The 26,856-nt window shown below is 35.2% G+C and overlaps 1 non-coding gene across 1 annotated transcript; it reads left to right on the top strand.

The window, feature by feature from the left end:
- The first annotated feature begins 17,623 nt into the window (after nucleotides 1-17,623).
- On the top strand, nucleotides 17,624-17,726 carry LOC120885968 (U6 spliceosomal RNA). The gene has a single exon (XR_005728755.1). It is a non-coding gene; the product is annotated as a U6 spliceosomal RNA (small nuclear RNA).
- Nucleotides 17,727-26,856: the final 9,130 nt, after the last annotated feature.

The following is a 26,856-nucleotide window of genomic DNA, read 5'->3' as shown; positions in this document are numbered from 1 at the left end:
AATGTATTTTATATAATATACATATAATATATTTATGTATTTTTTATTTAAAAAAGAGAGTAAATGAGAAAAGAAGCTGCTTCCTTCCAGGTTTGCCAGGAGGCCTATCACTGCAAGCTTCTCCAATTCTATACCCTTGTATCTGCCCACACCTCTCCAGGGTAATTTTCCCTGCTCAGAAAGGGATAAGCCACCCGAGAAAAGAAAAGTCAGAAGTAATTAGTGAAGAAATAAGAGGTGGAGTTGGAAAAATAGGTTTTAAGGGATGGAGCGCCTGATAGACCCAGTCCATACAGGAGCTGGAGCTGGACAAGAAGAAAATGGCTCCAGTCGTCTATTTAAGGGGATATATCAAAGGCAGGGATAAGGTTTCATCAGGAGGAGTCTTACTTCATGGTGTCTTGCAGTCAACAGGTTGATTGGTATCTTGGTAAGACACACCCATCTCTGAGAGGCCATATTGCTATGTGGCTCCAGAGGGTCACCCAATCTCCGGTGCTGTGTGGAACCTGGCAGAGCGAGATAGACTGTCACATGTATTTGGGCATCTCACCAGCAGGAGTGCCACTGGGAGTTCCCAGTGCCAGACTTTCCTACCTAAAGGCTTCTATGCCTATTTGGTTCATGCACAGTACACGGATGGCTTCCAACACCTTTGCACTTAATGCTAAGTGGGAACAGTCTCTTGAGCTGAAGTGTACTGTGGTGACTGTGGGCCTTTTAAGGTCCAGGCTTTCTTGGGTTCTTCTATAGGCACCTCCTGAACCTGCACCTTTAGAGACCCACATTGCAATTCAATGACTTGCAGTTTATATTTCTCAGATCTCACAATGTTTGGTCTTTTTAATTTTGTTAATCTTAGTTAACTTTTGCTGCCTAAATAGAAAAACAAATCTCCTTTCCATCACATATTTTTATGCCAGAGTAGAAAAAAAAAATGTGGGGAATAAAAAGGCAAGCGAGAAATTCACTTGAGTTACCTCTATCATGCCTATTGCTCCACTCATTTATTTATATACAAGTGTTTTTCAAATATGTGTAGCATGCTCCAAGAAGATGCAAATTATAGCCCTCAAGCAGCTTATATTTTAGAGGAGAGACCGATAATATAAAGAATAAATAAACTTAGGACTGGCTACTTAATCTGGGGGTCCAATACTAACAAAAAAAAAAATCCTCAAAGCTATAAGAATTTTAAGTTGGTAATAACAGAATACAAAATCAAGTGTGGGGCCATTATGTGGGCCAGAAGAAATTGGCATATAATGTTAGAGTAACTATAATAAACATAAAATAGAAAAAGAGGAGGGTTACAAAAAAAGAGGAAGTGTTACAAAATAAGGAGGCTGAATTTTATAGAGAAGGTGGAGAAGAAAGGTATCTCTGAAAAAAATGATTTCTAACTAATCACAAAGAACTAAAGAGGAAGGGAGCTACTGGGACATCTGGAGAATGGACTTCTTGACAAAACCCATTGGAATTGTCTGTATGTCTAGCCTACTGAAGAAAACAATGACTGGCATAGAGAGAGGAAGGGAGGGCGGGGGAAAGTATATATAGTGTCGGGGCAATCTCTGGATCCATGGATGGATCTATCTTTCTTCCTTCCTTCCTTCCTTCCTTCCTTCCTTCCTTCCTTCCTTCCTTCCTTCCTTCCTTCCTTCCTTCTTTCTTTCTTTCTTTCTTTCTTTCTTTCTTTCTTTCTTTCTTTCTTTCTTCCCCAAGTCTTTCACTTCTGTATACATGTAGACATGTATGTGTGTGAGACTTGGGGAAGAAAGAAGAAAGGCAAACATCATGTAAGACATCTTGGGTTATATTAAGGACTTTAGCTTTTACTGTGGGTGAGATCACACAAAAATCCTCCAAATCCAGGTTAGCTTTACATTCTTTATCACAGTAAAAGTTAAAACCTTATCATGGAACTTACCAATTTATTTTCTCCCTTAACCTTGAAAGGAAAGGAGGCAGAGGAGAGATATTGATTGAGTCTCTCTTGAGAAGCCTGAAATCAAATAATAAAGTAGATTCTAGATTCATGGAGGTCTGTTAGGTGTTATTATTGGACTGCAGAACATTTATCATGGGGAGTTCCTCACAGCCCAAACAAGCATCCTTGTCTCTATAACTACAGCCGGACTCATTCTCTTCTTATCCACACAATACCCAGTACATTCATTTAGGTCCAATGGTAAATGCATTGATTATTCCAATTTTAAACCTGTGATGTCTAAACAATAAGTATTTTTCTAAAACAACATTCCTTTGGAAATTTATCCTTCAGATTAATATCTTTTTAGCAGATTACAGAGAGTGTAGAATTTTAGATAGATAGATAGATAGATAGATAGATGATAGATAGATCAATCGATCCAGAGATTACCCAGACAAAATGTGCAACCTCTGATAACACATCAAATTGTCACTGTAACCATTTATATGTGTATTCGGAATATCAATTGGGTAAATATTAGACCATTTGCAAGCCCTTATGCTAAGCTTTGTGGAGAAGACATGATGGAAAGGACACTATGCTTTTGTGCAAAGAGCTTCCACTGTGATACAGGGCAGTGGGCAGGTGCTGGGTTGCTACGGAAGCAGGGACAAGGCAGAGATTAATAAAGTGTCAGGAAAATCCAGGGAATCAGGAGATCGCCCCCGACGGCATAGTTGTTTCATGAAGAAGTGTTTGCACAGCCATGGTTAGTATATTTTCAACCCGTCATTCATTTGGAGACAAGAAGAGAAAATAGGAATAGAAGAAGACTAGAAAGAAGTAGAGAAAGAACAGAAAAGTATGGAGAAATGATTGAGGAAGAAAAGAAAAAGAGGTTGCAGAAAACATGGAGATAAATCATTGTCGCTAAGATATGCAAAGAGAAAATAAAAGGTAGAAAATGGAAGCAGAAATAGGAGAGAGAAAAAAAGAAAAGGATGTGAAAAGGCTGAGAGAAGCAGAGTTAGCAAATAAGGTCGTGAGACAGGGAGAAACATAAAAGTGAAGAGAAGCCCAGTGAAATGATGGAACTCCTCACGGAGCATCAAGAGGCACCAGGCTGTGGGTCTTGGTCTTGGACACTCCCTGAGTACACAGCCTTAGGTCTGATATCAAACTCCATGAGTTCTAGATTCACTTGGATAAGGATGTTTTTAAATATTTTGTTTGTAGCACCAACACTCAAGTTGCTTACAAATCTCCCTTTATTTCCCAAAGCCAAGGAGCCGCAGCTTTATGACTTCTCAGGCATAGCTAGGAATGGAGAACACTTTCACGTGCCCTGAGACTACCCAGCAGTAAAAGAAAAACTTTCCCAACCACTTTTTCATACACAAATAGTGTTAAATTTGAAACCAGCAGCTGTGCACTTTAACCACTTTCTCTTGCGCGATTTATTCCAATTGCACTTCTTAAATAAAACTTCCATTTTAGCTATGGAAATAGATTTCCTTCCTGAACAACTCGTTCTTCTAGAAATAAGTGTTGAGTCAGATATGTAACAATGATTCTTCCAAAAGAAATATGCACCATCCACAGCGTCTCCCTATTTGTGGTTGATTCGTGTTCTTCTGTGATGGGAAATCTTCTTTATCCAACAGTTTGGAGATGAAGAGGAAGTGCCTTACAGAAACAGAATAAAACAGATTTTTGAGAAATGAGAATTACCCATGGGGCAATTTAAAATATCTTTCCCAGGCAGGAAAATGCAATTTAAGATAGTGGTAGGTATTCAAACAGGTAGTGCCGTCCACTATGTCCTCAGGAACACAGAAGTAAAAGCATATTTTAAAGTCATTAGTCTGAAAAGAGCAATTTTCAGCTCTGAACATGCCCTACTTACAATTTCCTAAGTGGGGGGAAAAAACTTTGCTTTTGCTATTCGATAATAAATAAAAGCCATTCGGTGAACATTTTCCCTATAGTCTACATTATGGAAAGTACTTTATGTAAGTTATCTCATTTTATCCTTAAAACAACCTTAAGTGGAAAGAACACTGATCTCCAGCAAACAGACCAGGAAATAGGAAACCAAGGGACTTAAGAATGGCTCTTAGATCATATGCCAGTGGAAGACAGAACTTGGATTGCGACCAAGGCCAGATTATCTCAAACATGAGGCACTTAACCAGTATCTTACTTGGCCTCAAACTGAAGCTTCTTTTTCAAAAGATTTCTGCAGTGTGCCAGAGTCTGCAGGTGGGCTACTGCAGGGAGTTGGGCTACCAAGGATCAACACCAGCAGGGTTTGTTATGTGAAGCAGAAAAAAAGAAAAAAAAAGTAGAGGAAAAAAGTTCAAATAAAGCCCTATAAAGGAAATTGGAGATAGCAGTTGTGTAGAGCAGATGGGGAGACGATGCACTATAATCAAAAGCCAAGTTTTGAAACTATGTATGAATTTGATATAAATAGGAATAGGTCAGAAATAAGTGAGGATGTTCTGAGAGAATCCACTTAGCACATCTAGGAGCCCAGGATAAAGTAAAGAATATTGGCCTTCATCATATAGAAATGAACTCTTAATAAGATAGCAATATGTCTGCCAGACATCAGAATATGCTGATTCTGGAACCAGAAAATAGGAATTTCTATAAACTGTGGTGCTATTACCATAATTACTATCATTATTAGTTATGAGAGTCAGAAATATGCTACACATAAGAGATGATGCTGTAAACTAACATTTAGATCTATCATGCGTCAAAGCTTCAATCTATACTAGCTTTCCTTCATGATTTTTGAATTGCTCCTGTATTATTATATCAGACTTTTAAGTGTAATTTTTTTGGCAGAAATACTACATCCTGATAGTAAAAAGAAAAAGACAATTAAAAATAATTAATTCTGACATTCATAAATGGTTATTAACATTTGGTAATTTTTAATGAAAATATATCTAATCCTACATAATTTAAATAACATGGAATTAGGTTGAATTTGAATTAACACTTCTTCAAACTAAGTGCTAACATAAAATTCAAGGAGTTATTGAACTTATATTAAAAAAAAGATTTGTTGAAAGTATTTGTGATAGGCATTAAATCCATTTAGTTAGAGATATAACAACTATGAAAATAATGTTTGTGAAACAAAGTAATTTGATATACATGACACTGTAAAAATAATAAATAGGAATTTTGTGGGAATTTGAAGAGGCATTGAAAGAAATGCCAACTTTCTAAAACATCATTGCAGAGAATCAAGCAATAAAAATACCAATATGAAAATGTGTGGTTAAAAAAACTCAATATCTCAACTTGTCAAGAGATTGTCAGTGGCTTTTTCCATAAATATATTTTTTCTTTATAACCATCTAGCATCTTCTATCTACCTATCTACAGAGCAGGAAAATAACAAAAATGTAAATGCATTTATTTGACATACATGACCTTATATTTCACATAAAGGGCTCTTAACTCAGTTTGTCTAGGAAAGACAATTTATTCAACATGATATATGCACATGCAATTCTTGATTTATTAATGTGGGATACTATTGACTGATTTTCTGTGAAGACTGTTGAACATTTAGCTCTCTCTCAAAAATTCACCATGGAATGGCTCAAAGCTGCCAAAGAATATACTGTTTGTTCCAACCAACACCTGAGTACAGAGCTCTTATCTTGCAGCCTCTGTGTGAAGGTAGAAGCCTTGCTTTGATAAGCCCAGTTAGCAAACCCAGATGACCAAATCACGTTGACCAGCCCACCATCAGGACCTGCTATTATAGCTTTTTGCTTCCCTGTCTCTACTCAAGCCTCCACTGACTTTTTCTCCCTAGACCCTTAATTTCCCTCTACAACGCCCAGTCATCTCTACATGACCAAAATTGAGTTCGGTTTACCCTGGACACTCTCCACTGCAGTAATGTGTAAAACCCACCTTTCTGCCTTTAACAACTGTTCCACTCTATTGCTTCTTGATGTAATGCCCCCAAATACATGATGTACATGAATTAAAAGATGCAGTATTATAAACATGCCCATTCTGCCCAGATAATTCCATAAATTTTCAATAAAGATCTAAAATGTGTGTTTAAATGAACACATTCTATTAACAGAAAATAAGAATTGCCACTATCATTAAAAGATTGTAGAAGGAATTGGTTCACAAAATATTGAGCTTATTACAAAGTTGTTGTGTAGAATTATCACAGGGATACATGGTGAGACATGTAGAACAGAAGGAAATTAAAAATCAAACACATGCCTGTAAGTTCACCTGATATATGCTCAGAATAGCATTATGAATCAATGGAAAATGATGAATTATTTAATATACTATTCTGGGACAATTTGTTATTTGCTTGAGAAAAATATGAAGTAGATTTTAAGTTCATTCAAATGATAAAAAATAGACCATTTCCATTTATGTAAAAGTAAAAAAAAAACTACAATTTACTTCATTTGTCTTTACCTGTAGACATGTGAAACATATAGAAATGTCTAAGTATGAATAGATACATTTTTATTTTTCAATTAAATATTTTAAAATGCGTGGGAATGATAAACAAATAAGAGCAAAATTTACTTCTAGGAAAGGAGGTCAATAGAATAGACAGGACGCAGGGTCTTAAATTGTGCCTAAATGATTTATTTCTTAAAAAATAATCTGAGAAAAATTTGACATTACAGGCAAATTTGACAAGACATTACATTTAAAAGAAACATTGCTGGTTGATCTATTATTCTCTAAACTCTTTGCACATCGGTATTATTCTCAGAGAAACTGGAGAACAGTTAACATTCTCTGAGCTCAAGTTCTTAGTCTGCCAATCACGATGCTAAAAGTTTTCATTTACAATTTTACATATTCCTCACCAAAAGCTCTATAAGATGGCCACCATTTAGATTCATTTTATTTACAAAGAAATTGAATTTCAAAAATTAAATTTCTCAAAGGTTAAAATATGTAGAAATGCCTGATTCCAAAAATTGCACAGGCACTTGGCCAAGCCGTGCATTTTTAAAAATGTCTGTGAAGCAAATCAGGATGAGCCCTGAGCTCTCAGTGGAGTTTAGTTTGTTTCCATAAGTCCCTTCAACATTAATGTAGCATGAAAATATCTGGTATTTCCAGTTTTTCATGGTGCCTTAGTACAAGTTTTCAATGCCATCATAGAGTATTTACTACGATGATAGATATTATATCCTGCTTTGCCAAGTGATATGGATGGTGTGCCATGAGAGAATGGGAATGGTTCCTGAAGCATCTTCTGAAGTAATTTGCCATTTTCTCTTTCAACATAGTTAACAGAAAAATTGCCTAGATGCAGGTTTGGCTGTAATGCTTGCTGTTTCAATTACTATGTTTCTGGCTTGCCTGCCCAGACATTTAAACCTAGAACAAGGGTCTCAGAATGAGGAAAGAGGAAGAATTGGAACAGTAAGCTGCCTTTGATGGCCTGGGTAAAATCAGCCAATAAGAATGGACATTTAAAATAGGAAAATCCATTACATTTTCAACCAAACTCTTTTGGTTCCTGCTTAACAGATTATTTAAGACACATACTTTTGGCCAGGTGCAGTGGTATATGCCTATAATTCCAGCAACTCAGGAGGCTAGGACAGGAGGATCACAAGTCCCAGGTCAGGCTGGGTAATTTATAGTGACCCATAAAAAGGGCTAGGGATGTATACCAGTGGTAGAATGCCCCTGGAATCAATCTCTAGTACTACAATCCAAAAAGCAAAACAAACAAACAAAACCATACTTTGGGGTGATTTTGCTAGTGTGTTCTAGGGAATACAAATATTTAATATTAGATACTTTCAAAATGCTACCCAGAATGCTACAATATCAGTGTATGAGTTTTCCTATTTTGATCTAAACTAAAGAATACATGGGATTATCAGACTTCTTGATTTGTGTAAAGCTGATTGGTATGAAATACTATTATTTTTTTTTAGTTTGTACCTCTTTGTTCCTGGAAAGTTTAGGGATTTTTTTTTTCATTTTAAATTCTTTGGTGAATTGCCCATTCTCACTCCTCATCTACTTAAAAATTTGTTTATTTATAACTTTCACAATGATTTATAGGAGTTCTTTATACATTCTGGATACCAATCTTTGGTTAGTTATATACATTGAAACTATTTTCCTGAAGTTAATAAAATATTTGGCATTCTGGGTAGCTGGAAGTTCTACCACACTATTTTGTTAAAATAAACTGAGAAATGTGAAATGGGGGGCAGTGATATGATTGATGGATACATTCATTCCAGGTGAATCAACAGTTTAATTGGAAACTAAAAATCTCACTCTTCTAGCCCTTTTTCTGACAAGTTTAAATGACCATTGCCAGAGCCTTCTGAAATTCTATTTTTTTATGGTTTCCAATATTGAACACTGCCTTCTACTTGGCAGACTATTACTCTACACCTTCTCTAAATTCTTCTGAATCCTGAAATATATTTCACTACAGGAGGCAAATCATTTTAAAGACTCCTTACCTGTTTTCTCACCTGTAAAATAGGAATATTGCTACCTGCTTTAATATAATAGTTAGGAGAAGTAAATGAAGCAGTATGTACTTCATATTATTGTGATGTCTCAAGGCATAATACTAGAATACTAAAAAATATTATTTATATATATATATAAATAATATTTCAGATATATATATATATATATATATATATCTCCCAACTTTTATATATTTGCTAATCCTGAAAAATAAAAGTAAAAAAGGGAAAGGGAACACACTAAAACTAGGAACAATTTGGAATGTGAGCTCATGGGGATAAGCAGGCTTAATGGTTATCTGGATTACAGGCATGTTCACATGCACATGTCCTAGAACCTTTGTGAACATGTCACAGAGGAACAAAGCTTCAGGTCATCCCAGGCACAAAGTGTGATAAAAGATATGCCTAATACCCCAAATGGCCTCCACCTTCAAAAAGAGGGAGAACCAGGGGAAAAAAGTTTAAATATACATATTGCTAGATTTTGCTAAAGGAACACGAGAACAATTAATTGCATGGTAGATTTAAATCCAAACATAAAAATAAGTACATTAATTTCAAAGGGTATATGCATACCCATTAATACAGATTTGCAGAAATGAATATTTTAAGGTTACCTAACTAATCTTTGTCTACAGGAAACTTACTTTAAATACAATGATATAGGTATGTCAGAGGTAAAGATAGAAAAAATATATTTCATGGAAATACTAATCAAAAGAATACTGGAGTGTTTGTAGCAACGCTGGGTGAAATAGGTTTCAGAGAAAAATTACCAAGAGCAAATAGGTATATTAGCAAAGTGATAAGGCAGACAGTTTATCTATAAGAGATAATGATCCTAAATGTGTATGTGTGCATCTACCAAACAGCTGAGAAGCAAAATGTATGAAGTAAAACAAGGAGAAACAAAATAAGAAGTCGGTAAGTCCACAATTACAGTTGAGGACTTTAATACTGCTGTCCTAGTAGTTGATACAACCACTAAAAAAAAATCAATTTTAATTGAGAAGAACTGAACACCACCAATCAACATGGTGTAGTTGATATTCCTAGGGGCTCAGGAAGCTGACAGAAGGATCACAAGTTCAAAGCAAGCCTCAACAACTCAGAGAGGTCCTAAGCAACTTAACAAGACCCTGTCTCAAGATGAAAAGTAAAACATTCTGGGGAGGTAATTCAGTGGTTAAGCACCCTTGAGTTCAATCCCTGGTATCACACCCCCCCAAAAAAACAATGTAAAATTAAGACAAAATATGTCCTCTGACCATAGTGGATTCCAATTAGAAATAAATGATAGAAAGGTATGAGAAAATTTTCAAAACACTTGGAAAGTAAATTCAATTCTATATAACCCATGGATCAAAGAGAAAGTCTCAAGGGAAATAAACAAACATATTTAATGAAGTGGAAATACCACATATCAAAATTGGGTATAGTTATAACAGTGCTTTAGAGGGAAATTTAAGACAATAAGCCTCAAACAAGAGTCTAATTTCCCACCTAAACAGCAAGAAAACTCAGAACAAAGCAAACCCAAAATTGGTAAAAGAAAGAAAATAATAAGGATAAGAATAGAAATTAGTAAAATAAAAAAAATAGAGAAAATAAATCAAACGAAATTTTTAAAAAGATGAATGAAATTCATTTCTAGCAAGGCTTATAAAAAGAGATGATACAAAAATTACCAATGACAGAAATAACAGATTCTACAGACTAGTAGATAATGCAACTACTTCTGTAACTAAAAAAGAAATTAAATACATAATTAAAACCTCTCAAAAAAGACAATCTCCAGGACCACATGTTTTCACAGAAGATTTTTAATATATATTTTAAGAAGAAACAACACTAATTCTATACAATTTTCAAAAAATAGAAATGAGGGAACATAATTCAACTCACTTTATAAAGTCAACATATCTTCGTATGAAAAAATATGTAATTATTTTTTAAAGATCAATGTACCTCATGGACAAAGATGTAAAAATCCCCAATAAGATGCTGACAAACCAAATGAACAAGAATATGTAAAAAATGTCTATTCCACAAGCCAGAGAGCCCTCACCCCAGGGATGAAAGTATGATCTACATTTTAAAATTTAATCATATTTACTTTCTAAGGAAAAAAAATCACATAATCTCATCAAATGATGCAGAAATGTTTTTTTACCCCCAAAATAGTTCATAATGAAAACTTTCTCAACCTGACAAAAAGTATATAAAAAAGAAAAACAACCTGCAGCCAACATCACACTGTCATACTTAATGTTGAAATACTAAATGCTCTTTACTGAAGATTGGGAAGAAAGCAAAGATTTCCATTGTAACCATTCATATTTAATATAGTGCTGGCATTCTTGGATAGTATAATAAGACAAGAAAAGGAAATCTTTTCTTGCACAATGATACAAAAGAAAGAAAGAATATTTTACCTACTTATAGAAGGTATGATTATCCATGTAGAAAATCCATAAGGAATCTATGAAAAGAAAACTCCTCTAACTAATGAATTTGAAAAAGTTACATTACATAAAATAAAATCAAACTTCTACATGCTAACAGTGAATAATTAGAAATCAAAATTCAAAACATTAGACGACTTATAATAACTACAAATAAAAATCACTTAAGTACATTTTAAATAAAACACATTTAAGATTAAAACTAAAATTCTGATGAAAGGAATCAAAAACTAAATAAAAGACGTAAAATATTCATCTGTGTAGTATTCAACAAAATAAAGATGCCAATTCTCAAACTGAAATACAAGTTGAATGCAATTCCTATCAAAATACCAAGAAAAGTATGTGTAGATATACACAGATGATTCTAAAATTTATATAGAAATCCAAAGGACTTGGGATAGTTTAAACAGAGGATTGAGATAAATAAAACTAAGAAAATTAATTACCAAAAATTAGCAGTAAGGAAATACTAAAGGAATTTCTATAGGTAGAATGAATACTAATTCAGAATGAAATTTGAAAAATGTAAGAAAAAGTAAAGCAATAAGAAGAGTAAATTCATGGGCAAATCTGTTCGTATTCACTAAATAAAATGATAATAATAATAAGAGCATGATAATAATAATGATGAAGATTATGATAAACAAAAACAATAATACAAAATTTTTTAAGGTATTTGACTTAAGTTAGCAGTGGAAATGCATATTAAATAAGATTCATAAGTCAAACATTTATTAAGATCTAATACAAATACTAAAGTAATGTAAAAGGAATTATAATGAACAGACTAATAGGACATGAAGAAATAATTTAAACTTTAATTTCAAGGAAGGACAAATTAGCAGAAAAAAATGAATAAGTGGGAAAGAAAGAAAATAAATAGTAATATGGAAGATATAAACACATACATGTCTGGAAATCCTCTTGAAAAACAAATGAACTAATACCACGTAAGAAACAAAGATGCTGTAATATGTTTGCAAGGAAAAAAGAAAAGAAACACATCAAACCCAATAATAAATTGCTTACAGTTTATAGTACCTTTCCTGGTGCCTATATTATCAGGAAATGCATGGAAATTTGGAAAGAAAATTGATATTGGGGCAAACACTGACAAAAAGATAGCTTCTAAGATTACAATAATAACAGATGAAGTTTAATTTAAGGTATAAAATATTTATAAGATTTCCCAGAGAAAAATAAATATTTCATAATGATTATAAAAAATTATCAGATTCTAAATGTTAAATCTTTCTAGAAGTATATTCCCAAAAATATACTAAGAAAAACTTGACCAAAACCCAAAAGAACAAATCTTGAAATATAAAAAGAAAATATGACAAGTTTCTCTCATTAACTTATTTAAAAAGGAAATAAAAATCACTCTGAGAGTGACAGGAAAATGTTGGAGTCAGGAACTCTAAAAGCCTGTCTCCTTCACAAAAAGAAATTTAATAGACTGGAAAATACTGTTATAATCATTGTATTTCAAACTTCTAGAACTACTCAAAAACTCCCTGCACCCAAGGGAATGCACAATGAAGAAACAATATTTAAATCTCAGTAAAAGATGTTGTAGAGCTTTAACTTACTCTGGTCGCAGTCCCTAGCTCTGTGGCAGTCTTGACAAGCAGCCTACTTTCCCAGGGCAGGTGCCCATATGGTTAACATACAAAGCAGAAAGAGTGTGATTCTCCATGAATTGTGTTTGTTTTGTGTGTCTTGTTGCTCCCTGAATAATCAGATCACATGGCTTGCCTCTTTTTTTGTGCCCAACTTGGAAATTCCCCACAGCTGAAATGCCTTCCTATGAATCATTGGCATGTATATATAAATACATATATACATATATGTATATATATTCATATGTATACACACATATATGCATATAAATATAATACGTACAATATTTTATATATATACACACACACACATATATATAGTGTGTTAGCCATGGTTACCTGGAGCAAGGGATAACAGTTGGGAAAACAATAAACTAAATTGTTTAGAGGGAATTGTTTGGGGAATTAGATGCTTTGAAGAGTGAGGGCTTTGAAAATTCTCACATTTTTCTGGGAACCCAGAAGGTCACTGGCTTAGAGCTGGATGCATGCTCAGATATACCCAAGAAGGCCCATACTTTCGTCTTTGGTTGACTTTCAGACTCCACATGACCAGGACGTCAAGACTAAGGCCAAATAGTAAACTTTTTGTCAGAGAGTTGAAGTCACATCCCAACACAAATATAGGACTCACCTGCAAAGAATAGAGAATATTTAATTTGGTTCCAGGTGTTAAAAGGAATTGTCTTTTATGAGATGGCCAATCAGTTAACAAGACAGAAATTTTAGTGGTCAAGCCATGAAGAATAGACTTGACAAAACTAATTCAGAGATGTCACTAAACAAACTACTACTGTAACAATTAGTAATCACAAATAATGAGAACCTGATTTCCAGAGTTACCAAATCATTATCAAAATGTCAATTACAACAAAAATTAAAAGGCATTGAAAGACAGAGACAGTAGGCTGAATAAATAGGAAAAAATGAAATTATGAACTATTCCTGAGGAAATCCAGATGTGAGCTTACTAGATGAAGACTCTAAATCAACTATTTCAAGTCTGTTCAAAGATTAAAAAAAAAAAAAAACATGTCAAAGGACTAAAGGAAAACATGTGAACAAAGTCTCACCCAGTTGAAATTCCTGACAAGTAAAGTCTCACCCAGTTGCAATTCCTGACAAGTAGACTGAAATTATTACAAGAAGAACCCAAATACAGACTCTGGAGTTTTAAAATACAATAAGTGAACTAAAAAATTCACTAGAAGGGTTTAAGAGCAGATTTGAGCAGCCAGAAGAAAGAATTAGTGAACACAAAACAGGTCAATTCAAATTATCCAGTCTGAAGAACAGGAAAAAAATGCATATAAATGAATAAAAAATGAATGACATATTATATGCTTGAAGGGTCACATGCACTAACAGAGTAGTTTCTTTAAAAAGTTTACTGAGAGAGTTGTATAAAATGGTTCATAAAACTATTGTAATAGCAGTAAAACATGAATAATCCCAAATTTCATACACACACATGCACATACACACTCACAGTGGTGTACTGACATGTGTAAACATGAATGAATTGAAACTTTGTGTGTCAACAAGAATAAATCTTAGAAACATAATATTTAAGGAAATTCTTTGGACAAACACACACAGCATTGTACCAAGTTCTTGAAGTTTAAAACAAAGAATGGCTTACCTCATAGAAGAAATAAAATAAATAGATTATGCTTTTAAATATATATTCCATATGTTTTGTATATATCAGATATATCACAGAAGTAAAATTGCCCATCTTTGGACAATCAAAAAAAATTAAAAGTGGGCTAAAATGCAAGAAAATACAGTCTGAAAAGTAAAGGCAAGCATCAAATCCAGACTCAGATGTGGTGTGCATTTTGGATTTATCAGATAAACAATTTAAAATAACTATGATTAATATGTTAAGGAATCTCACACAAGAGCTAGACAGCATGCCAAAACAGATGGATAATGTAAGCAGTGAGATGGAAATTCAAAATTCACAAATGAAGAAAATGCTAAACTCAACTTTATTAAAACAATAACTTATGTTCTTTGAAAAATAACTTTTTAGAAGAAGAAAAGACAAGCCACATACAGGAGGAAAATATTTGCAAACTGCGTGTCATTCATAGGTGCCAACTCACCTAAGTTAAGGGACACCCAAATAGCTGGTAGAACACTATTTGGGGTTTATGAGACTGGATCCAAGAGAGGTTAGCTTTTGAATCAGTGGACTGAATAAGGAAGATCTGCCCTTACCTAATGTGAGCTGGAACCAACCAATCACTTGAGGACCAGAATGAAACAAAAAGATAGAGGAAAGGTGATTCGCTCTCTTTTCTGGAGCTGGAGCGCCCATCTTCTTCTGCCCTAAAAGTCAGAACTCCAGGTTCTCTGATCATCTTGACTCTGGAATTGCATGGCAGCTTCCTAGGTGCCAAGGTTGCTATGGTTTAGATATGAGGTGTCCCCCAAAAGCTCATGTGTGAAACAATGCGAGAAAGTCTAGAGGTGAAATAACTGGGTTATGAGATCCTTAACCTGATCACAGTGTGTTAATCCCCTGATAGGAATTAACTGAGTGGTTACTGTAGGCAGGAAGGATGTGGCTAGAGGAAGTGGGTCATTGGGGACGTGCCAGTGGGGTTTATATTTTTTCTGTGAGGGGAGTTCTCTTCCTGTTTCCTTGTGCCATGTTCTCAACTGTTTTTTCCTCTACACCCTTCTGCCATGATGTTCCACTTCATCTCGAGCCCCAAAGCATAGAATGACCCTGGCCATCCATGGACTGAGATTTGTGAAACGGTGAGCCCCCAAATAAACATTTCCTCCTCTAATAGTTCTTGTCAAGCCACAGCACTGAAAAAGCTAAACAAAGGTCTTTGGATATAGACTGAGCTAATCACTAACTTCCATCTTTCATGGTTCATTCTCTCTCTCTCTCTCTCTCTCTCACACACACACACACACACACACACACACACACACCTAATATACTATGTCACTGATAAAGGACTTGTATCTAAAATATACAAATAACTCTTAAAACTTAGCAATGAGAAAATTTAAAATCCACTTAAAAATGGGCAAAACATCTAAAGAAATATTTTCCCATCAAAGATGTGAAACTCATTCATTGCTGGTGGGAAAGCAAAATGATACAAACACTATGGAAGACATTGGCAGTTTCTCACAAAGCTAAAGTTAGTCTTAGATGGTACAAAAATTATACTCCTAGATATTTACCAAACTGATTTAAAAAATACGTCCACACAAAAATCTTGCACACGAATGTTTATGGCAGCTTTATTTGTCATCTTCAAAAACTGGAAGTAATCAAGATCTTGCCCAGCAATTGAATAGATTTTTTTAAAGTGGCACATCCATACAATATTATATTATTTGCCAGTCTAAATAAATAAGCTATCAACCTATGGAATAATCTCAAGTGCATATTGCTAAGTGAAATAAGACAATCCGGAAAGTCTACATGATCCCAAAGACATGATATTCTGGAAAAAGCACCACTAGAGAGATAGTGAGAGAATTAATGGTTGTGTACTAATTGTGTTTTTATTTCCTGTATTTTTTGATGCTTTGACATCTTGGTATATTGTGGACCCAGGGAAGAACTGCTTCTCCCAAGGTTGCCAGTTCCTTAAGATAGAAAACAGCTTACCTGAGAATTTGCCTTCATTTGTAAACTAATCAGTCCAGAGCCCATGCCTACATTGACCTTCTTTATCTAACACAACAGACCAGCACTCCCTATATGATTAAAATGACAGTTAAAGTCTGTGTTCATTAAAGAAAAAAAATCATATGAAGTCCAATAGTGGGACATCTTACTAAGTAATTGACCAGTAATCCTAAAGCCGTCAGGATAATGAAAAACAAGAAAAGTCTGAGAAACTCCACAGCTAAGAGGAGCCAAATGGGACATGATAACTAAATATACTGTGATATACTAGACTGAATACTGGGGTGGAGAGAACATATTAGGTACAAAGTAAGAAACTTGAAATTATGGGCCTAGGTTAAAATAATGTATTAAGCCAGGAACAGTACCACACACCTGCAAGCCCAGCAGCCCATGAGGCTGAGGCAGGAGGATCACAAGTTCAAAGCCAACCTCAGAAATTTGGAGGCCCTCAGCAACTTAGTGACTGTTTCTAAATAAAATATAAAAAGAGCTGGTGATGTAGCTCAGTGTTTAAACACCTCTAGGTTCCATCACTGGTACCAAAATACTACTACCACTACTACTAATAATAATAATAATAATGAATTAAAATATTAACATAGATTTATTATTATAATAAAAGTGTCATACTAATATTGAATAATTGTAGAAACTGGATATTAGATATATAGGAATTCTAAATACTATCTTCTCAATTTTTTTGTAAATCTGAATCTCTTCAAAAAATTAAAGTCTATTTTAAAAACAAAGTTCAATCAGTTTCCACAGTAAGGTAAAATGTTAAGCACTCAAAATGTTTCAGAAGAGTTTGTTGTGATTTCTAGCCTAGGTTTAAAAATACCTATCCCCAACTAAATTGAAGAAATTAGGTAGAATACATTCTTCTAAATATTTCCAAAGTTCAAGTTACTTTTAAAAGAATTATAGAGGAAAGCTTTTAAGGCAGAAGGCTTAGAATCCTCTGCATTTAAAAAGGGAAAAACAAAGATTATCATGAACAACTTAGGAAAATAGTTGATTTCTTGCATTATAAAAGAATAGAACTTCCTTCAGAAATTCTCTGTGTCTGTTCAATCCTGGCACAACATTTTAGGATAAATAAAATGAGCATCCCTAGTTATCCAACCATACAGCAAATAATAATAAAAAACAAAAGAAAAATAATAGAAAGAGGAGATAAATATTTATTTCCACTTGAAGCTATTTATAAACCTAATCTTCAAAATATCCGTGAAACTGTGTCAAGGCAAAATAATCATTGCAATTAACTCTCCTAACCACTGAATGTTAAACAAACCATAAGGCTATCAAGAATGACATTTGTTGACATCTATGTGTTACCACCCTGATATTCTCACATGTAGGTAGGAAAAGCAGCCACCAAAAGGAAAGGATTGGGGGTCCCAGTTTGGTAGCACCCATACCAAAATCGAAATGATACAGATATAAGCATGGACCCCACATAAGAATGACATAAAAATTCATGAAGCATTCCATATTTGAGAAAATAGGGAATTATTGTTGAATGAAGTCTGTTTGAGAAGATGGAGAATTTGATGATGGATGGTGAAGGTTCCACAACATGTCATGGAATGTCATGGAACCATTCACTTAATAAAAAAGGTAAATTTCAATATTTAACTGAATGGTACCTGTAGACAGGTAGGGTGTGGCTAGAAGAGGAAAGTCCCTGGGTGGACGACTTTGGGGGTTATATTTTGTCCTGGTGAGGAGATATTCTCTCTCTCTCTCTCTCTCTCTCTCTCTCTCTCTCTCTCTCTCTCTCTCACACACACACACACACACACACACACACACACACACACACACACACACATCTATCTCTCTCTCCTTCCGGGCACCATGCTCCCAGCTGATTTCCTCTGCCACATTTCTCTTCTGTGGTTTTCTGCCTCCTCCCAGGCCCTGAAAAATGGAGTTGACTACCTATGGGCTGAGACCTCTGAAACCATGAGTCCCCAGATAAGTTTTCCTCCTCCAACTGTTCTTGTCAAGTGAGTCTTTTGGTTACAGCAGTGAAGAAGCTGACTAAAACATTCCTCCAATAATAAAAACTTGTAAAATTATTGTATAATATCATAACCAGGATATTGAAATTGATAATCAAAATACAAACTTTCCATCATACAAATATCCCTCCCCACATTTCCCTTTGTTTCCTATCTTCTCTTTATTCTCTGGAAACCACTAATCTGTTCTCTAACTCTATAATTTTGTATTTCAAGAATTTTATATGAGTAGAATCATATAGTATGGAAACTTCAGGAACTGTTTTTTTTTTCCTCATTTTAATCCTCTGGAGATTCATTCAGGATTCTGTGTATATCAATATTTTGCTCCTCTTCATTGCTGAGTAGTGGCCCATGTAATGAATGTATTATATAACCATTGGCCTGTTAAAGGACACAGGAATTTCATCTACATGAGGTTTATTGTGAATAAAGCTGTCATAAACTCAATATACAATAGCTAAGCTATAGAAACAACTTAGGTGCTCCTCAACAGGTGAATGGATTATAAAATTATGGTGTATATATACACACAATGGAATACTACTTATCCATAAAGAAGAATGGTTTTATGATGTTTGCAAGTAAATGTACAGACCTGGAGACTATCATGCTAATAAGCAAGTCCCCCAAAACCAAAGGAGGAATGTTTTCACTGATATGTAGAAGGTAACCACAATAAGAGGGGACAGAGGAAGAAAAGATATTCAGTAGATTAGAGAAAGAGAAATGGGGATAAGAAATGGAAATACAGTGGAATGAACCTGAAACAATTTTTCTTTATTCTTAAATGAATATACCATAGTGAATCCCGTCTTCATGTGTAACCATAAGAATGAGGTCCTAACTAGAATAAGATATATTCCATGCTTGTACAATTTTATCAAAATGAATTCTACTGTCATCTGTAACTAAAAATAAACAGATAAATAAATAAAGCTGCTATAAACATTCATGTGCATATGCTTGTGTAAATTTTTCTTTTTTTTCTAGCATAGATACCCAGGAATGTCCATGCTGGAGTATATAGAAGTTGCATGTTTAGTTTTATTAAAAAAATAATAATCAATGCCAACTTGCTTCCCAGGTTAAATCTACCATTTATATCCCCAGCAGAATGTCTAGACTCTATGCACCCTTGCCAGCAATTGAAGCTGTCCTTTTGATATTAGTTAATCTGTTGCTGTTTTAGGCTTTCTAGTAGATAAACAGAGATTGTGGTTTTAATTGTAATTGCCCTAATTGTTAGTGAATTGAACATCTTTTCTTATGTCATCTATCTGTTCCTCAATGGAATGTCTCTTCGTTTATTTTGCTCATTTTCTAATCACATTTTTTTATTTTGTTGAGTTTTAAGAGGTCTCTATGTAGTCTAGATGCTATAGGATAGTTTGTTTGCAAATTTTTCTCCCACACAATAGCCTATCTTTGTATCCTCCTAACATGATATCTCATGGATAAAAAGGTTTTAATTTCAGTAAAGTCTAACATGCCAATATATTCTAACTTAGCAATGCCATGCAGTCTTAATTACTATAGCTATATAACAAGTCTTACAATTGGATACACAGATTCCTCCCAATTTTTTTATTCTAGTTCTTCCATATAAATTTTAAAATAATTCTGCCTATATCTTCAAATATCATCTGGGAATTTGATAGGAACCTCATTAAACTTATATGTTAATTAGGGGAAATTAGTATCTTTAATATATTACATCATCCAATCCATGGACATTATATTTAATTTCTTCCTCAATGTTTTGTAGTTTCAGCATACAAGTCCTGAATATGTTCCTCAGATTTATTACCAGGACACTTGCAATTATCTTCTGAAATACTTCCTATATTTCATTGATCTCTAGAGGCTACCTTACTATTTCAATGTGAATGTTGTAGCATATTCTTCCATTTCCTTTATTCCTGGGAATGCTTAGAACACATAACCATTTACCGCATAGATAGTAAAAGGAAAATGTGTATATTTAATAGAAGAAGCACTCCTTTGCATTTATTTCACATTTTCATAAAGTAATGACTGAGCATTCCAGCGTGATCTTAGAGTAGGAAGCTAGTTCACCTGATCCACAAAACTGGGTGCTAGGGCCTTTTCCAGAACCAATGAGACCGTTTCCTGTCTCCTGGGATCATCTCCTGTCTTCTGAACAATGGAAGCAGCTAGACACCTTTCAGTTCCCCCTTGGGCTAAAGATGAAGTAACATTTGTGCACTGCTTCACTGGACAACTCTGGAGACTGAACAGAAAAAGGGCCTGAAACAGTACCTGGTTTCATAGGACTCAGGGAGCGTTCATCCATACCACTGTCCTCCCTACCAGCAGAGATGCTCTCATTTGGGTGACTTGAGCTAGGAGGGTCTCATTTCCAAGGATCAAGTAGCACATCTTTTCCTTGGCTTTACAACTAAGACCTCCCGGAGCAGCAGAACCCTGAGGTCTCTCTATTAATATCAAGGGAAGGCAATCTAACTCCATTTTTCTCATGACTGTGTTTCTCTTCTTCTACCACATATTCCTCTCTTAGCCAGAGAATCCCTTCCTGGATCTATAAGAGTGGTTTGCCGGCCATTTATTTTTTTCTTTGGTCTCTGGCAATGACCTTATTATTTGGTTGTGGTGTGAACTGATAAATACAATTAATAAGAATGTAAATTATAGGTTATAAATTAGTAAAAAAAATATAGAGATTATATGTAAGATTTTGGTGAGATAAGACAATTATAAAACAAGAACTGTCATAGACAGGCCTAAGACTCCATTTTGCTGCCTTCTATAAAAAAAAACTGATATAAGAGCTATTTCTGAAAAACTCAAAGGAAAGCTGTTTTCTTATTTAAAAAAAAATTGTCTTTCTGTACTTTGTACCCCACATATTGTACCCTACTCAGAATGCAGTGGTGGCCATGGTGAGCTACATCCTGGGTTTGAATGCCCTTGTGGGTCTACATGACTTTGAAGAAGATTCTTCCCTGCCAACGGACCCCTGCCGAAATTCAGGGCGTGACTGTCTAGCACCTGCTTGAACCTAGGACTGTGGTCAACTGAATGCAAAGCTAATGGTTTTTTTTTTTTGTTTTTTATTTTTTATTTTTTTCATTTTTTGCTTCTGTTTATCAATTGCTTGCTGACTGGAAAATTCCAGTCCTGCCTAGAGCCCACAGGTCCCACGTATTAATGTGTTAATATGATTGGCTAGCTTACATAAGCAAGTCACTGAGTTGTGGTTTTTGTGCTTATATTCTCTTTGGATGGACCAGGAAGCTGCTGTCCTCCCAGAGAGCTTGAGTCTCTGCAGTGGGTGACAGTCCCTGGCCAGGAAAATAAAGCTCTCTTTTGATTTGAATTCAGACTTAGAGTGCTTACTGAGGCATGATTTTCTTGTGAAAATTTCAATGTGAAAGTATTTTAAAAAATGATAAAGCACTTCTGGTTGTACAGGATGTAGGATATTCTGCTGTCATGTATAACTAATTAGAACAAATTTTAAAAAATGATGAAACATTTCCAAATATAACCCATGACTGGACTCAGTTAACTTTGGTGGACCCTGTGTCTTCCAGGGTTACCTCTTAAAGTGGCTGCTTGGCTCATTCCCATTCTCTGACAAGGGCACTTATTGTGAGGGGACATCTCAAGTGACTTTGCCTCTAACATTTCAGAGTGATCTTAGAATGGGAAACTCATTCACCTGAGCCGCAAATCTGTAACCCTCTTTTTTGTGGGGAGGGGTGAACTGGGAGTTGAACTCAGGGGGTACTCAACCACTGAGCCCACATCCCCAGCCCTATTGTGTATTTTATTTAGAGATAGGGTCTCACTGAGTTGCTTAGCACCTCCTTTTGCTGAGGCTGGCTTTGAACTCACAGTCCTCCTGTCTCAGCCTCCAGAGATGCTGGGATGACAGGAGTGTGCCACCACACCTGGGTGACCTGCAAATCTGGATGCTGAAACCTTTTCTGGAACAGATGAGACCTAGAAATTTGTTCCTCTACTGGCTCCATGCCTTTCCCCTGGACCAAGCTGGCTGACTTGGGATTCTGTCTTACAGAAGCCTGAAACTTGAAAGAGGCATCAATACCATGTAATACCAGGTAAGTCATAGTCATGGCAGTGGCCTGAAAAAAAGTTGACAAACTTCTTCTGCTGAGGTTGCCCAGCTCTGTTCTGATGAATTTGACACTCCAGGATGCTTTCTGTAACATCTCTTATTTTCCTTAAGCCAAACAGAGTTGATTTCTATTGATTACAACAACAAAACAATAACAAGACAAAACAAAACAAATCTAATCTCTTTTGCCTGGGAGATAAGAAATTCCCCAGTAGGGAATTTGCTAGGTATTAAATGAGGGAAGGAGGCTGTAAGGGAAGACAAATTTCATCCACTTCATGATTTTAATAAGGTCTGGCAATGTTTCAGCCTCTGGTATAATCACTGAGATTTATGATAAAAAAAAAAGATTATATGGGTTCTTAATCCTATAGTTCTACACTTGTGCACCATTACTCACTTTTTTTTTTTGTTTTTGCTAAAAAGAAAATAGGCAAATAAATAATATTCCCAGAAGATTGATTGCATTCATTTACTAATTTGAAAGTAATTGTTGAAAAACTATTATCAAACAATAATTTGCACTTACAAAGCACTTTCAGATATATTATTACCTTCAATTCACATGGACGAGTTATGAGGTAAATACTTTTTGGTAAAAAGAAAATCACAAGGAATATTTGCTCATTACATCCATCAGTTCCTAATTAGTTAACATAAGGAAATTCTTACTTTTCTAATTTTTTACTAAAAACCTGTATGCTCCTAGAAGTTATAAAGGTAGGGATGGCCATGCATGTAAGACTTTGACAGGATGAACCCAATTACTATGGATAACTATAAGGCTCTTAAAAAAGAAAAGAAAAGGTAGGGATGGCAAGGAACAAGATATCATTTCTAAAGTTGAGTTCAAAATATAAAAAATTAAATAAATTCCACTCATGTAACAGCCAGAAAAGAAGGTAGAGGGTACTCTTGTTTTAAAAATAACTTAATTTGCCCGAGGTATCTAACTGTTCCTTTCATCCCTTAAATCATATATATATATATATATATATATATATATATATATATATATATATATATATGATAGAAGATAAGTTTAAGTCCTCTTTCTCATTATTTGTTTTTTTTTTAGAATCCCAACCTCCCAAAAAACAATATGGAGAGTCAAGCACAGAAGGAAGGAAGAGTTGGGGACATCCTCTAAGAATGCCTTCTAAGCCCAGGGGTTTCCCAGGATTCCCATAATCAGTGATCCAGCAGACAACTGTGAGTTCTCGGCCAGCATGATCTTCCCCACAGCATAGCTGTCAACATCATCCAGAGGTAAGTCAGGGTCAGTAAACTTTTGCTAGGAAAAAAAATCCCAATGTAAAGAGCAAGAACCACTGAACTAAATAATGCATGGGTACCCATGCCTTTCATTTCTCAACCCATTAACTGGTGAGTGGTCATTGCTGAGGTCGGAAAGTACAGGAACTGGCCCCCTCTTCTACCTCCAGAAGACACCTGAAATCCCTCAGCAATGTCTGTTAGGCACCCTTTGAAACCTGTCCTGTTGATAGAAGGGTCCAAAAAGGCAAAGGTCTTGCCTGTGAACTTGACAAAGCATCAGGGCTGTCTTTCTAAAATGTCACAAACACATACACTACTTAGTCAACCTTTTCTTTTGTCCACCATCCTAGGTGGGAAGAAGTTACATCCACACAAGAACCACTGCAGTCACAAAAATGCTTTGGTTCACTTGAGCTCCCATTAATGTCCCTTGGCTACTAATTCAGGTGTGTCTCTGTGCAGTTGACCCAGGAAGGATCTGTTGTTGAAGATCTGCTAGTTAAGTCAGTTTGACCTGAAAAATGTATTGATTCAATATTCACTAAATATTTGTTTGCTTGCTTATTTCTGTTACAAGAGATTTTTCAGGCAATGTCTTATTTTGAGAATATCACAGACAAAAACAGAATGGACTCTTGAGAGAGCTGGATATGAATGAGCCGATCATGAAAATCTGCACTTACAAAGTGTGAAATCTCATTTCAATGGAAAAGGATAGTGTCTGCTTAAGAGGGCCAGGTCCAGGAAGGCCAGTGCTGACCTTCAAAGATGGTCTGTATGCATGCAGTGGAGCCTTTGCTCTGTATAGATTTCTACCTGGATTTTAGAGCTCAACAGTCAACATTCATATTGAAACTTGGAAAATTAAAAAAAAATTGTCTAGGAAAGTGAAATAAGGAAGGGGCATTCCAAACCAAGGGAACAGAAATATGGTTTTGCCATTTTCTTACATGTTTTCTAAATACGAACAAAGGAACCAGGCCATGGGTGGGAGACACCTAACTCCCATCAGATGAAGAACATCCTTCCCATATTGCTTATCTATTGCTTATCGACTGATTCTAGTGTCCTTTTTGAATTTACCAAACTGTGCACTAAAATGCCTCCCCAGGGAAAGCCAACTTCAGGACTCCCTCAGCCATGTGCTCTGTGCTCTTATCTGAGACACTTTAACTCTGCCTTTGAGGGAAACTAGCCAAATAGAGATTCCTGGGGAGTCAGTGCTCTCTGTCAGCTTGGGGGACCCAGAATACCACAGCAGGATCCATAGCTGCTCTCCTTCACGGGGGATTAGAATTTTCACAGAAGGCGTGGGATTATCTCAGTCCCACTTTTATCAGCACTCATCCGTTGTTCACAGTCTTCTCTTTTAAACTTTGTTTCTTTTCAGTATTTTTTTTTTTGCCAGAAAGTCAGATATTTATCCAATAGTGTTATATAAAAGGATCTTAAAGTCAGGATAAATAGAGCCTTAGCAAAGGACTGTTTTTGAAGGCTGCCTTAATCCTAATCCATTTTCCTATGTCTTTTCATGGCATGATGCATGAGAAGGACTCTTCTGGGGAAGGTTGTCCTTCTATACTTGCTGTAACTTGCATCTTTTTTTTTTTTCATATATTATCACTTCAAAAGAAAAAAAAATCCTGAAACTGGACTATTTATATAACCAATCCTACAACAGTCTTGGTGTTACTCTATGTATCACTAAATGAGAATCTTAAACAACTTCATGACAATCAACTTTCTTTTTCCTAAAGTTAGATGTTTGGAAAATAGACATTTTCTTGCCAGAATTGAGAAGCAAGGGCTTCCTGAAGACTGGGTTAAAAGGTGTTAACTGCCTAGCAGAGCAATACAACTTGAAGCATCACAGAAGGGGGCATTTGATAAAACAGAGGGTGTCTATGTTGGCAAATGGTGACCAAGTAAATAACATTTCTCTGACCAACAAACATGTCTATTGTTCAATCTTTTCATCACTCAAAGTAGGGGCTTTGGGGTATTGGTACCATTTAAATAAAAAGAACTCTATGGGAATCTTGGATACTGGATGGAGAAACTTTTTTTTTAGCATTAGATAGTGGATGCTTTCCCTTGGTATCTCTCTAAAATTTAGCAATTGAGTAAAGCAGAAAGAGTACAGGATTTGGGCTTAGACAGACCTGGTTTGAGTCCTGGCTGTGCTGTTAATAGCTACATGTCCTTGCACAGTTACATAAATTTTCTCCTTTTAATAAATTCAGCTCCAGGAGTACAGGTACAGATGAATGGTTGTATGTAGTTCTTTCTGCTTAATGAACTGTAAGCCCTGGGACAGATGAACAGAAAACTAAAGGTGGTTTAAGGAGAAAGTGAGCTTAAGGCATCCAGCCCCCATATTTTGCATCCTACACACAGTGCAAGGTGTCACAGGCTTTGTGTCATGACCCCTAACCTAACACCAGAAGACAGTTAAAGTGGGTCATTCCTTCCCAATATTGGCTACAAGTCCCTTTTGAAAGGAATGTGAATGCTGTCAAAATGGAATTGCCTACCTGGACCAAATAACCATAATAGCACCTAGGCTCTGAAAAACCGCTATTAGAACCTGCAAATTATACAAAAACAGAAGATTTAAGTAAGGCTTAGAGTCTTCTAACATAATAGACAAAGTGTCCAAAATACAATAAAAAAAAAACACCCATCATACAAATTCCAGGAAAATCTCAACTTGAATGAGAAAAGATATTCAATCTATGCCAGTACCAAATTGTAGCAGATGATGTAGTATTTTACAAGAATTTTAAAGCTGCCATGCAAAAAAATGCTTCAATTATAAATTCTCTTGAAACAAATGAAAAAGAAAAAAAATCTCAATAAAAGAACTGGAAATTATTTTTTGGAAACAAATAGAAATTATGGAACTAAAAAGCACAGTAAGAGGATTAGTTTTATCCGCCCGGATTACGTGTATGTGTGTTAGTTTTAAATAAGTCTTAAATTTTGGCATGATGTTATATGCCAGCATGCATTATGTGGTTCCTTCTGCAGAAACAGTGAATCTTAAAATACTTTCTTTTAAAAAAATGCTATAGGTTTTGACACCAAGAAATGCTATATTCTTACAGCTAATCACAAAGTGAATTGAAGAGCTCATTTCAACATCAACCCAAGCAAACTCTTTTTCCTAAACTTTGCCCCTTGTTGCTTTCTATGGGCA

The sequence above is a fragment of the Ictidomys tridecemlineatus genome, chromosome 1, assembly GCF_052094955.1.
Source record: "Ictidomys tridecemlineatus isolate mIctTri1 chromosome 1, mIctTri1.hap1, whole genome shotgun sequence".
In the NCBI taxonomy this organism is placed as follows: Eukaryota; Metazoa; Chordata; class Mammalia; order Rodentia; family Sciuridae; genus Ictidomys; species Ictidomys tridecemlineatus.
Note: the sequence above shows the minus strand (reverse complement) of the source record. Positions and strands in the feature narration are given on the sequence as shown.